Source organism: Mauremys mutica, chromosome 6 (assembly GCF_020497125.1).
Source record: "Mauremys mutica isolate MM-2020 ecotype Southern chromosome 6, ASM2049712v1, whole genome shotgun sequence".
Taxonomy (NCBI): domain Eukaryota; kingdom Metazoa; phylum Chordata; order Testudines; family Geoemydidae; genus Mauremys; species Mauremys mutica.
The window spans coordinates 47,955,699-47,969,235 of NC_059077.1; the positions used below are offsets into that span (position 1 = coordinate 47,955,699).

The window sequence follows — 13,537 nt, forward strand, 5'->3', positions numbered from 1 at the left end:
GAAAAGCTGAGAGTGAAATCCTGGTCTCCTTTTAGTTCCAGGATTTGTCCCTTATTGCATGCATTAAGACAAGTAGTGGATAGGCTTTATGTAGTTCCATTTAGGGTGACCAGACAGCAAGTGTCAAAAATCGGGGTGGGGGGGCAGTAATAGGAGCCTATATAAGAAAAAGACCCAAAAATCAGGACTGTCCCTATAAAATTGGGACATCTGGTCACTCTAGTCCTATTTTATTTGGGTAAAATTAACCTTGTATTATCTATATGTAAATTAAGCTCATTAGGGCAGGGACCTTGTCCTCTTTTATTTCTATAAAGTTGTACTGTGTAGATCCTGGTTGGTCAGGGGTGTGAGCACCATAGTTAAGCCAACCTAACCCCCAGGCATAGACATGGCCAGGTCTTAGCTACAGCCGCTGGGGAAGTGGATTACAGACTAAGGGTACGTCTACACTACCCGCCGGATCGACGGGTAGCAATCGATCTATCAAGGATCGATTTATCGCGTGTAGTGTAGACACGATAAATTGATCCCCGATCGCTCTCCCGTCGACTGCTGAACTCCAGCTGTACAAGAGGCAGAAACAAAGTCGACGGGGGAGCCACAGCTGTCGATCCAGCGCCGCGAGGATATGAAGTAAGTAATTTTAATTCAATCTAAGATATGTCAACTTCAGCTATGCTATTCTCATAGCTGAAGTTGTGTATCTTAGATTGACCCCCTCCCACAGTGTAGACCAGGCCTAACTGACGGAAAACCCCTTCTATGGATGCAGGGAGTGGAGTGTCTATACTACAATAGCATAGCTGCAGTAGCACCCATAGTGTAGACATGACCTCAGTAATTACATAAGGTTTAATGTTCTGTTGTATTACAAAATGACAGATCAACTGCATGTGCATCCAGAGAAGGTTCTAGATAAGGACTCTGGGAAAATAAAAAATGCAGGTAAATTATAGGCTGTTTTGGGTAATTCTGTGTTTTGTTTTTTCAGACTTTTAATTTAAAATTTTTATTTAAAAAAACATAGTTTTGTCTATTACAATAAGCTTTTTACACACTGTTCCCTTGTTAAAAGCTTGTTACTGGAATTTTTCCTCAAGCAGTAGTCACATTAAAAGTCTGAATTCTTCCTCCTCCACCCCTTTTCACTCTTAACCAAAACAAAACAAGTTAATTCCGAAGTCTAATGGATACTATTTCAATACTGAGGAATTGCCAGGGGGTGGGGGTCAAAGTTACATTTTAAATAGCTTTCTATTTACAATCTTGAATATGGAATCTTTACTGTGTCTATTAGGCCAGTGTGTGTCAAACTTTTTTACCGGTGACCCCTTTCACATAGCAAGCCTCTGAGTGCAGCCCCCAGCCCCCTTATAAATTAAAAACACTTTGTATATATTTAACACCATTATAAATGCTGGAAGCAAAGCAAGGTTTGGGGTGGAGGTTGACAGCTCACAACCCCCCATGTAATAAACTCATGACCCCCTGAGGGGTCCCAACCCCCAGTTTGAGATCCCCTGTGTTAGGCTCTTTTAAAGGGTGGTTCTCAGCCACAATTTTCCAGAATTTGTTAAAACAATTGGGTTTTACAGTAAAAGATCTAAGTCTTGTTTAAAAAGCCTCTTTAAAAATCATATTTGGAATTTCCAGCTTTTGCCTCTTTTGGAGACAGCAACTAGGAAAGAGCTTGGCACTGATGTCATCTGGGTGGGAATTCAGAACTACACAGTGATGAGCTCCCAAAATCCTAAGAACCGGTTCCCTACCGGGTCCTCGGTGGCACTTCAGCGGTGGCAGCGGCGACAGGGTCTTCACTTGCTCTGGGTTCTCAGCGGCACCCGGGGCGAGTGAAGGACCCGCTGCTGAAGTGCCGCCGAAGACCCGGTAGGGAACCGCGTGGTGAGTACAAGCCCCACGTGCCTGTCTCCCCCCCCCCCATCTGACCCCAACCCACGTCCTGCCCCCGACTGCCCCCCTTCAGAACCCACAAACCATCAACCCCCCTGCTCCTTGTCCCCTGACCAGCCCCTCCTGAGACCCTCCCACCCTAATTGCCCCCCAGGATCCCACCCCCTACCCAACTCACCCCGCTCCCTGTCCCCTGACTGCCCCGACCCCATCCACCACCACCCCGACAGACCTCCAGAACTCCCACACCTACCCAACTCCCCCCATTCCCCGTCCCCTGACCGCCCCCCCCCCCGAACCTCTACCCCATCCAATCCCCTCCCCCCGCTTCCTGTCCCCGGGACACTCTGCCCCTTATCCAACCCTCCCAGCCCCGGCCCCTTACCATGCCGCTTACCCCTGCTTCTCCCCTCTCCCAGAGCCTCAGGACGCCGCATCCAGGGGTGGCCCTGGACAGCGCTGCATCGGCGTGGCTCCAGCGGTGTGTACACACACCTAGTGTAATTGCCTCTTAGAGCAAGCAAATAATCAGTTTCTATGTCCACTCAATGCACATAAGTAATGCTATTAACTCTGAGGCCTATTATTATGAAATTAATTGAATGTTTGGAGATTAGACAATCTAATTGCTTGAATTAGTCAGAAGGAGTTGATTCCCTTGCTCTAACATACCAAGATGGAAAAACATCACCCATCTTTATTATTATTTATTACACACATTTGCATGTTGATATAGCAATACTAACTTCAGCAAGGCATATCCTGGTAATTAATATTATGTACTGAGTGCCAACAATGTAATCAGCATTATAGAGAAGGAAGATTAGAGAAGTGCCTCCAATGACCTTATATTCAAAGTAGACAAAACAGAGAACAGAAATGGTACACTTGATGATTAGAGGGTGGACATATCTGAGTGGAACTTGTGTGTGTATGTAGATAAGACATTCTTGTGCATATTAACACTAGCAGTGGGTTACAAATAAACATTATCTAGAAGTAAACAGTGCCTTTAATTCTCTAGGATTTCAATATAATATACCCTGTGTCACTGAAACTGCAAGGGGAATGTAGCTAGGCAGAACAGGTATTTAGATAGCATAGTGGTGGCTGTCTTAAGAACCTAAGCAGAATGTAATTATCCAAACTGGAATTTAGCTAGGACAGTTGGCTTCTTAGAAAGTTACCACAAATTTATCAATGATCAAAATGATTTTATGTTTTGGCTGAAAAACAGTACCTGCAATGGCACAATGCCCCTAACACAGCTAACCTAATGGATGGGGCATTGGTTCAGTAGTAAATCACCGCAGTACCTAATATTCTAAAATTTCCCTAAAAAGCACTCTAAGAACAGCATTTATTTCTGTTAAGCACCTACCATATTTCTAGGACCTATACAACTAAGTGTTGTTTAACAATGTGGAAGCAAGGAAAGAATTAATAAGGATTTGAAGGGGATTTTAATGCATGTTAGTCAGTTAGCAAGAGTCAGGCCATACTGTGACCCTTATGACGTGAGATTTGTATAAGCAAGATAATGTAAGACAGAGTGAACTGTGTGAAAGTATTACGACCTTGCAATGTGCAGTCTTGCTTTTTCTAGTAAGATAGCAGAGAAGCTTATGTATAAACAAAATGTATTTGTTGCTTTTTACTGTCTCCATGAGTGTCTAAGCTTGTCCGTAACAAAGGTATAAAGGCTTGATGTAATTGTTTACCAGTTGAGAGACCTGTCCAGGACCCTGTGTCCTATGGCACTCTCTCCCTCCATTGTAATTACTGGAGAAATAAAAAGTATTTGATTTTGCTGCACCCAAACAAAAAGCGAGAACTGAGTTTTTCTTCGACAATTTGGGGGCTCGTCCGGGATGGCAATGCCCACGGACCCACAGACGACTACTACGGATCATTCCCCTTCGAACCCCATGGCGCCACATGAGAGGTATGAGACCTTTTGAAATCTCTATTGGGGTATCGGAGGAGGACTTTCCGTGAGGACGTTTGTCTCTGTTGGGCTCACGCCATCTGAACTTATTGACTGTGCAGCAGGATCAGATGCAAAGTGGTATTGGGGAGAGGCCCCAATAAGGTTAGTTTATAGCAGTACTGGGAACTGCTGAGTTGGCCAAGGAAATGCATAAGGTAATGCATAGGTAAATGCATTAGAATGCACCGGTGCTGAGGGGTTTTTACCGCCTCAAGAGGGGTTGTCATACCGCCTCATGGTATTGGTCCGGACCAGGTAAAGATGCATCGTGGTTAAAAAAAAAAAAAAAAAAAAGGAAAAAAATTTTTAAAAAGAGATAAAAAGGAAGAAAAAGAGGCCTTGGTGTGTGTGTGTGTACACCAGTGTGAGTGGCTGCCCTGGCTAGCCCGGTAACTAGTGGATCTTTAGGAGATCTGACCCACGGTGGGCTGACTCAGCCTGGCATAGTCCGGCGAGGAAGCTGCCTGGGTCTAGGGGTGTGTGAACCCATCTTCCCTCCCCTTTCCCTTCCGTGTGGGCTACTGACAGTCTGATCATCTCCTTAGTAGAAAATGGGTAAGGGACAGTCTAAATATTCCACCTTACCCCCTAAGGGTACCCCAGCATATTACATGTACGTACATTATGGTCCTAAAACCTGCAGGTATTTAAATGATTGGAATCTGTACACGCGTGAAAATTCATTTAAACAATGCCCATTAGAAGGCACCTTCAATCTAGATAAGATCATATATCTAAGAGGAGCTTTTAATCACCAGATAAAAGCCTCTGACACGGTGTGAGCAATTTGTCTAGGAACGGGTTAATTTGAAATTCGGCTTCACCCAGAGATAAGAGAAGTTGTTTTGTGTTCAAGGTCGAGAATCAGTGCGGACTATGCTAAGTGCAAAGGCTGTACAAGTTACAGAATTGGAATTATATTTGCAAAGCTTAACTTCCCAGTGAGACATGTGTGAGTATTGAAGTGGTTTAAGGCTTGGGGCATTCATGTTTTTCCTGTGTGAGGTGGGAGCATTCCCAATACTCTCCATTGTTGTTTTATTATTTTTAATGAAGCTTTAAAATTTGATTATATGCTCTGTCAGTCTGATCACCTGACATGAGGGATAAATTAGTACCAGGAATTTGTCACAGTTTGGTGAGCACTTTTCTGTTTAAGTGTCAGCAGACAAATGGGTGGGTCTCTGGGTAGACCCCCAAAGGGGTTTGGATTATGTGTTAAGTGAATGGCCATGTATTTTTGCCCAGGTGGCAAGCCTTACTAGGGAGGACTCAGGTAGTCTTGTGAGTAGAAATGTTTTGGGGAAAAGACCAGTAGGGTGGGGCTAGTTGAGAAGCTCACCATCCTAGCTAAACTTGTAGTGGAGCAAATTGGTGCAAAATGGAAGGGACGGCTCAGCGAGAAAAAAAGGATCGGGCCCAGGCGAGCAGGCAACAGACAGAGTGATTGGAAAACAGGTTGGAAACTTTTGAGGGTGTAGTGGAAAAAAGGAGTAAGTGAATATAAGCATGAGAATTTCAAATACTCAGAAGTATATTTGGAATGGTGATTTGAATTGGTAAAGTGGCTGTTGGAAGGGAAAAGCGAGTGATTTTTAAGAGAACAGTTTTTGGTGTCTTTGAAATGTTTGTAAATAAATTCAGGCAAATAAATTTATTAGATTGTAATAATTTGGCTGTGACCGATTTTGTTATATCAATTGAAGACTGTATACAGTGCTATGTAATGAAAATTTTATTAGGCTCTACAGGCACTATAAGTGGTGATGTTTTCTTTCAGTGTTTAAAAGCAGGAATTAAAAGTATAAAAAGCAAGCCAGAAATAATCTGTGTTACTGCAAATTAACTAACTGATAAGGTAGAGGCCGCTGAAACCAGAGCTGTCTGAGAAACACATACGAGAAATATGGGGTAATTCCTCTATTTTGCCTGAAATCAACAAGAGTATTTGTATGTTTTAAGTAATGCTTGACTGCCCAGAAGGGGTAGACCTGTTTTGTCTTTCAGATAATCAAAGAAAACTAATGCCAGCTGTGCTGCATTCACCGTACCCTGATTTACTGGCACAGTAAAAATTATGTTGTGTGTTCTATGTTCTGTCTTGTGGTGTTTGTCTAGTGGCCAAAATTGTTGTGTTTATTATTTTCATGAGATGGTCTGATTTGAAATCAAGCGAAAATGTTGCATTGAAATGCAGATACTTGTTTTGTTCAACTTAGCATACAAAGTGTTTGGTTACATCAGAAAAATGTGATACACTAAAGTCTAATACATTTTCTTAAGTAAGAGAAAGAAACTACATTGGTCAAATCTTTTAATTTACAGTGGTTATTAAAATTTGCATACTGCCAGTCTTTGGAAGCAATGACATGAAAAGTTAACCCACTCCCCATATTGTACAAGGGATCCTTCTGGCTACCTCAGACTTTTAGCCAGAGGGCTGGGGATGGTGGATAGCTATTGGACTAGAAGTTATATTTAGTGAACTTCTCCAAGTGGGTGTGCTTGTCCTGGCTTGTTATTCCAAAGTTTTGTAATAAGGTTATTTTAGTGAAAGGGTATATGTGGCATACATTGACTGATAAGATTTATGTACTGTATACCAGTACTGTTTATGTGTTCATGGTATGAAAAGGTGTATAATTGAAGAGTAAACGTTTCCTTTGTAGGTTAAATGAACAAATAAAAAAAAAAAAAAAAAAAAGAGAATGGCTAACATGCGCTGGCCCCAGTCAAGGACACCGCTTGGCTGCCTACCAAGGGAAGGGGGGGGGAATGGTTGCTGCAGTTACACGAGATTGGTGTGCAGCGGCCAGCCCTCTCTCCTCCTTGAGGACCTTTTATAAATATTCAGATTGATTTTATTTAAATGTCTAAATGTTGTGGTTATGAATATGTATTAGTTTTAGTTGATGTATTTACCACTTGGGTTGAAGCTTTTCCCTGCAGGACAGTAGATGTCTTTGCTTACAGATTTTGTACCACGTTTTGGCATCCCTGTGACTATCAACAGTGATTGTGGAACTCACTTTACTGGACACTTTACTGGACTGTAAAGGAGTTATGTAAAGTTTTGCAGATCCAACACAACCTTCACTGCCCTCATCATCCACAATCTGCTGGGACAGTGGAACGCCAGAACGGGACTTAAAAAAAATAAAGTGGCCAAGATTTGTGCTGAGACACACTTAAAGTGGCCAGATGCCCTTCCTTTGGCACTGATGTGTATGAGAGCCATTCCCAATCGAAAGACTGGACTCAGCCCTCATGCAGTTTTGACAGGACGCCCAATGTGACTACCAACTGCATCCCCACTAACCCCAGCTCAGATGGACATTCATTTGCTGGATAACATAATGCTTAAGTATTGTCAGGCACTAATGCAATGTGTTAAGTCTTTTTATACACAGGTGAAGGAAGCACTACCGAAGGATCCTGTGCAACCTTGCCACTCGTTGGGACCAGGAGCCTGGGTCTACATAAAGATCCATCAACGAAGGAGTGCCTTGGCTCCACGCTGGAAAGGCCCTTTCCAAGTCCTGCTGACTACCAACACCGTTGTGCAGTGCCACAGACTGACTGCTTGGACCCAGGATTCTCACTGAAAAAAAAGACCCCTCCGCATCAGGAGAATTTTCCTACTGATGATTACCCTATTCTTTCTTCTAGTTCCACTGTGCTTCTGTACAGCAGGAAAAAGGGCAAGGTGCCAAACTGGCAACCTCTCCCTTGTCCACTGACAGACCAACTGTGCCTTTAGACTTTTCTAGAAAAAGCAAAGCCATTACAGGGTGATATGTGCTGGAAACCTCTCCCCTGTAGGATGCTAAACCACGATTGTTTTGGGAAAGAAGAAGAAACACTCGCTCCACTGACATTGCCAAAGTCCAGGAATTCCTGACTAAAAGGACATTGAGAACTGACCCTGGTGAAGAAACAAAGAATTGTACACTGGGAGGAAGAAATTTGTGGGACCCATGATTGGGAATGTGGTATTAATTGGATTAATCTACAGGCTGTGCCCTGTGTTTTGGATAAATCCTTCAGTATGTATTGCCCTCCCTAATTGGATTTTAAATGACATTGCCCTTATCTAGTTTTCAAATCACTTCTACATACCCAGATTGCTCACAAGGGGCTGCCATTAGATTAGCACAACAGAGGGCCTGGGTTATTTCCTCTGGAGAGAAAGAGAATTGAGCAGATCCCTGTGGGCTAGGGCCAATATCTTAAAAGCCATGAACATGATAAGAAATTGGGCCAACTAGAAAAGGCTACTAGCCTTATTCTTGAAACTCAGCTATCTTACGTACAGGCTGGAGTTGGTGAGTTACATGTCATTTCAGCCCTTAGTTCTATGACCCAGAAGTTACTGACAGAGATGGTATTGAATACCACTGAGGCTGGGAAGGTATTGCAGTGGGATCTAGACCAGACTTGGCCCACTGCCCTTACAGATGCATCAGGAGTACCATCTGATCTGTGGTCATGGAGACATACTTGGACACTTTCTGGATGGAAGTGGGGACATTCAGAGTGCTCCTTCCAAGCATATGGACCGGTTAGGGTGGGTGTGGGTTCCCATATACCGAATCCTGCTGGGTCCATGGGGAGGATGCATGTGGAACTGAATTATTTGCCGAGCCATCTGGGAAATTAGACCACCTGGTATACCTACCTGATTTATAGACAGTACCCCTAGAATAACACCTGATGAGATATACATATTGATCTTACCACTGCTGCAGGCAATTATATCATTTACTGGCCTGCAGATAGATTGCAGATAGAATGTTGTCAGTAGCTCTTAGATTTCAGGTATATTTTGATTGGACTAGGGTAGTGCCTGATCGGTTTCGAAAATTTGCTTTCATTGTTACAGAGGTTCGAAGAATCTCTGAATTGCAAGGGCAAATTCACATGCTTTAGAATATATATTAAGCTGAAAAGAATGCCTTTCATACAGCTTATAGAGTGTTTACTTTATGTACTAGGTATGATGTTTTATGCTTTGTGATTAAAATTGTACAACAGCCCCATTATATTATTCCTATGAGAATGTTATTGTTTGTCGTGTTAGTTTAGGATTATGTTATTGTTGTTGTTTTTGAAAAAAACATAATTATAGTAATAATACCTTTTCTGATCATGCAAATCATGCATTGTCATTACATCCCTTGACAACCCCTCAGGTTGACATATCTGCTGTAGAATCTAAACTCCATGGTTTAATGCGAATTGAGATTTGAAATTGTTTGTTGTACTAGAAGTACAAAAGGGGGGAGTGTGGAAGCAAGGAAAGAATTAATAAGGATTTGAAGGGGATTTTAATGCATGTTAGTCAGTTAGCAAGAGTCAGGCCATACTGTGACCCTTATGACGTGAGATTTGTATAAGCAAGATAATGTAAGACAGAGTGAACTGTGTGAAAGTATTACGACCTTGCAATGTGCAGTCTTGCTTTTTCTAGTAAGATAGCAGAGAAGCTTATGTATAAACAAAATGTATTTGTTGCTTTTTACTGTCTCCATGAGTGTCTAAGCTTGTCCGTAACAAAGGTATAAAGGCTTGATGTAATTGTTTACCAGTTGAGAGACCTGTCCAGGACCCTGTGTCCTATGGCACTCTCTCCCTCCATTGTAATTACTGGAGAAATAAAAAGTATTTGATTTTGCTGCACCCAAACAAAAAGCGAGAACTGAGTTTTTCTTCGACAACAAGGACCCCCTCCAAAGTGAATTAACAAAAACAAAAAACAGGAACTTAAAGTGGCTTCTAATCTGACTGCAGGTAATCCCTCAAATGGGAGCTACTGGGCACGCCACACTTTTGAAAATCAGGTCACTAATTTAGGTGCCCAAATATGGATTTATGAACCTAATTTTAGGCTCCTGCTTTTGAAAATCTTCGCCCTAGGACACAATCACAGGGCTGATCCTACAAATTACAATGCAGGGACAGGGCTTTGAGGGGGCACAAGGATACATCCACATGCTTTTACTTGCAACTCTCTATAATATACTTAAGCCTTGATCCTGCAAGAGCAGCTTCTGTTTTATTGCCCTGGTGTAACTTGATTTCTCACTTCTCATGTGGGTAGAGTGCCTTGGAGTAGTTCAGTCAAAAACTAAATAGTCAAATCTAATATAGGTTAATATTTTTCTGTGACTAGAACTGTGAGCTCCTAACTTCTAATCTAGTTTCCTCAGAATGAAGGTTCTTTTGTCTAAAACTCCCAGCAGATATTTCCTGTTTAAAATTCAGAACTTACTCCTATGATTCAAAATAGAGCTTTGCAGAGCAGATAATACAGTACTGCTCACAGCATAAGAGCAGCCTCTCCCACTTCTGTTATGGAATTTCTCAAGTATCAGCCAGTACCAGTACTTAGGCACTAGTTAAAAGTACAAAATCTGCTGGACCATGGACCCAGGGCCGTCCTTAGCCATAGGCAGAACAGGCAGCCACCTAGGGCACCACTAGGTCTGGGGGCACCGCTCTGCTGTGAGCCCGGACAGACGGGAAGCAGTGGAGCATGTAAGAGCAGGGCTGCTGAGTCCTAAAGAGAGCCGAATGCAACACAGTCTGAGGGAGGGGATGGGCTGCTGGGGTCTCTGGGAAGGAACTCACCTGTAGGGTGACCAGATGTCCCGATTTTATAGGGACAGTCCTGATTTTTGGGTCTTTTTCTTATATAGGCTCCTATTCCCCCCCCACCCCCGTCTCGATTTTTCACATTTGCTGTCTGGTCATCCTAGGTGGTGGTAATTGGTACCTATATAAGAAAAAGCCCCAAATATTGGGACTGGCCCTATAAAATTAGGACATCTGGATCTGGTCACCCTAGCTGGGGAGTGCGTCTCTCCCCCAGGCTGGCAGTGATCCATCTCATCCCGGGGGTAGCTGCACAGGGCAGGATGAGCTGTTGTGGCTCCATGGGTGCCCCGTCCCTGAGATCAGATGCTGTGCTAACTTCACCATGGTCGTTGGGCTGGCGGTGGTGCTCATTGGCATGTGATCGGAGATGAGGGTTTGCTGCTGCTGTTGCCACTCTGCACCCCAAGAGGTGGATTTTGGGGTCCTGCAGTTTTCCACCTATCTCCTCCTCTACTGCAGCTGTTGGACCAGCAGGCTGGGGGGTGAGACAAGCAAGGAAGCAGAAATGACAATCTAAATGGCAACTCAGTAAACAACTTTGTTTGCCAAAAGAGCTTGCTAACAATCCTGAATTCAATTTCAATATTTTTTTTAAATCAATATCTTAGCCAAAAACAGAAAATTAAGTTGTTGGCAATTATTTGTGACAAGTTTGGTATGGGGAAGGGAGTGGGCCAGTTTTCATCAGAGAAACAAAAAATGTTGACTGACTTTCCTATAGCCCTGTTACTGCTAAATAGAGCCCTCCAACAACTGTAATATGCTCATCTCCTTACTAATGTATAGAGCAGGGGTCGGCAACCTACGGCACACGTGCCAAAGGTGGCACGTGAGCTGATTTTCGATGGCACGCAGCTCTGGGGTTCTGGCTGCTGCCCCATTGCCACCTGGGGTCCTGGCTGCCGGCCCCACTCAGCACCCACTGCTGGCCTGGGGACCCCCAAGGAACCCCAGGCTGGCAGCGGGCTGAGCCGGCCGGGGGCTGATACCCTGGCTGAGCCACTGTCGGCCTGGGGTTCCATTCACTCAGCTGGTACGTGGGGTGAGCGGGACTAAATTCAACGAAATAGGAAAACAAGAGCAACTAATGACAAAGTGCAAGAACCGAGAGCAGTGGTCGCCAGATGAAGGACCGTGGCAGTGGACGAGCATCAGCCGAATTTCGGCGGCATTTCAGCAGCGACGCCTCTGGCTGACACTGCTTATCAGCGGCAAGCAGCATCATCCAGAGGAGTCGCTGCCGAAATGCCGCCGAATTTTGGCGGCATTTCGGCGGATGCTCATCCACCAGCCAGTACGCAGGTGCACTGAGAGGCCCCTGTGGGCGCCATGGCACCCGCAGGCACAGCATTGTGGACCCCTGACCTAGAGAGCCTCCTGAAGCATGGTGATCGTTTTGATTTAAATGGACTTGAACTGTATGAAGAATTGAGGACACTGTCATCAATGTTGCCACATGCAAAATCGATAATGGACATTGTACAGTTTACTCATACCAGCAAACTTGTTGACATATATCCTAATGTGTACATTGCCACTCATATTCTACTGACAATTCCTGTAACAGTAGCACCAGGAGAACGGAGTTTCTCAAAACTAAAGCTCATTAAAAACTATCTCCGCTCTACAAGGAGTCAGGAACACTTGACTCGTCTTGCTATTCTTGCAATCAAACAAGACATCACTTTGTCTTTGTCATACAATGACATTATTACTGATTTTGCAGCCAAAAAAGCCAGAAAGATGCTTTTAATTAAAAACTAATCCTTGTTTCAATACCTCTTCATAGAAATTTCCAATAAAATGTTGACAAATTAAAAAAATTATATTATTTGCATCATTCTGTCAAATCAGAATTTTTTCTATAGTGCCACTTCTTTAGTGCGAGTCCATCATCATTACAGTGTCCTTCATTAAGTTAAACTGGTTTTAATAACATGCATGTGGCAAGTTTTCCAATAGTGTAAGCTTATGTTTGTGTTGCTAAGAGCAAGACAGGCACAGGGGCACCAGTTTAATAATCCTGCCTAGGGCACCATAAATCCTAAGGATGGCCCTGCATGGACCTACAATGTAAGTACTGTAAAAATAAAATAAAATCATTCTTTAAATTAATGTAGATGTTCACATTTAGTAATTGTTCACAGTTATACAGCTAAGGTAGTTCAGCTGGCTCTGGCAGCTTTACAAATGTTAATTGCTTGGTGGTATATTTTGACACTTCTTTCAGGTTTACTCTGAATAGTAAACTTGGATTATAACTCTGCAAAGACTCACATACATGCTTAACTTTCTGCATGAATCGTTTGAATCTTTTCTGGATCAGGACCTTAATAGTGCATTTAGGAGCACAGTGGAAAATTAACCTAGTAAGCAAACGATAGTATTGTACACAATATTTCAAGGGGCTCATTTGTCAGAGCTAGCTCAAGGTGGGCAAACAATCCATCCTAGCTTTACAAGAGGTTACCTCCATAAAACAGGGCTGAGCTAAAGAGTAAGCAAATTCTTTGGGGTTCTGTACAGACTTGGCAAATCAGAGGTAGGGTAATTTCCCACCCTGGCAGCAAATAGGAGAGAGAGAGGGAGGAAAAAAAAAAGTTCTACCATATTCTATCCTTTTCTGGCAGGGGAACTAGAGAAGTAGGGCTTTTCTATACTGGCACTTTACAGTGCTGCAACTTTCTCACTCAGGGAGGTGACCACCCCCGTCCCCCCCCGAGCGCTGTAAGTTTCAGTGCTGTAAAGTGCCAGTGTAGACAGTGCACCAGCACTGGTAGCTACTCCCCTCATGGGGGTGGCATTTTTACAGCACTGGGAGAGCTCTCCCCCAGCTCTGGTGCTGCAACTACACAGCCATGTTAAAGCGCTGCCATGGCAGCACTTTAACGTTGCTAGTAAAGACGTGCCCATAAATAACTCAAAGTTTCACCTCCGTCAGCCAGACTTGGGCCATCAGCAATCAAAGACATCCCC

General features: G+C 43.5%; 1 protein-coding gene across 1 annotated transcript in view; it reads right to left on the reverse strand.

Annotated features, from left to right (window-relative positions):
* OCLN (occludin) overlaps nucleotides 1-11,040 on the reverse strand; it is a 43,031-nt gene extending 31,991 nt beyond the window's left edge. Inside the window, exon 1 of the mRNA XM_045022240.1 lies at nucleotides 10,883-11,040. The gene's annotated coding sequence lies outside the window, so the exon portion shown is untranslated. The remainder of the gene's footprint in view (nucleotides 1-10,882) is intronic.
* Between the last annotated feature and the right edge of the window lie 2,497 nt (nucleotides 11,041-13,537).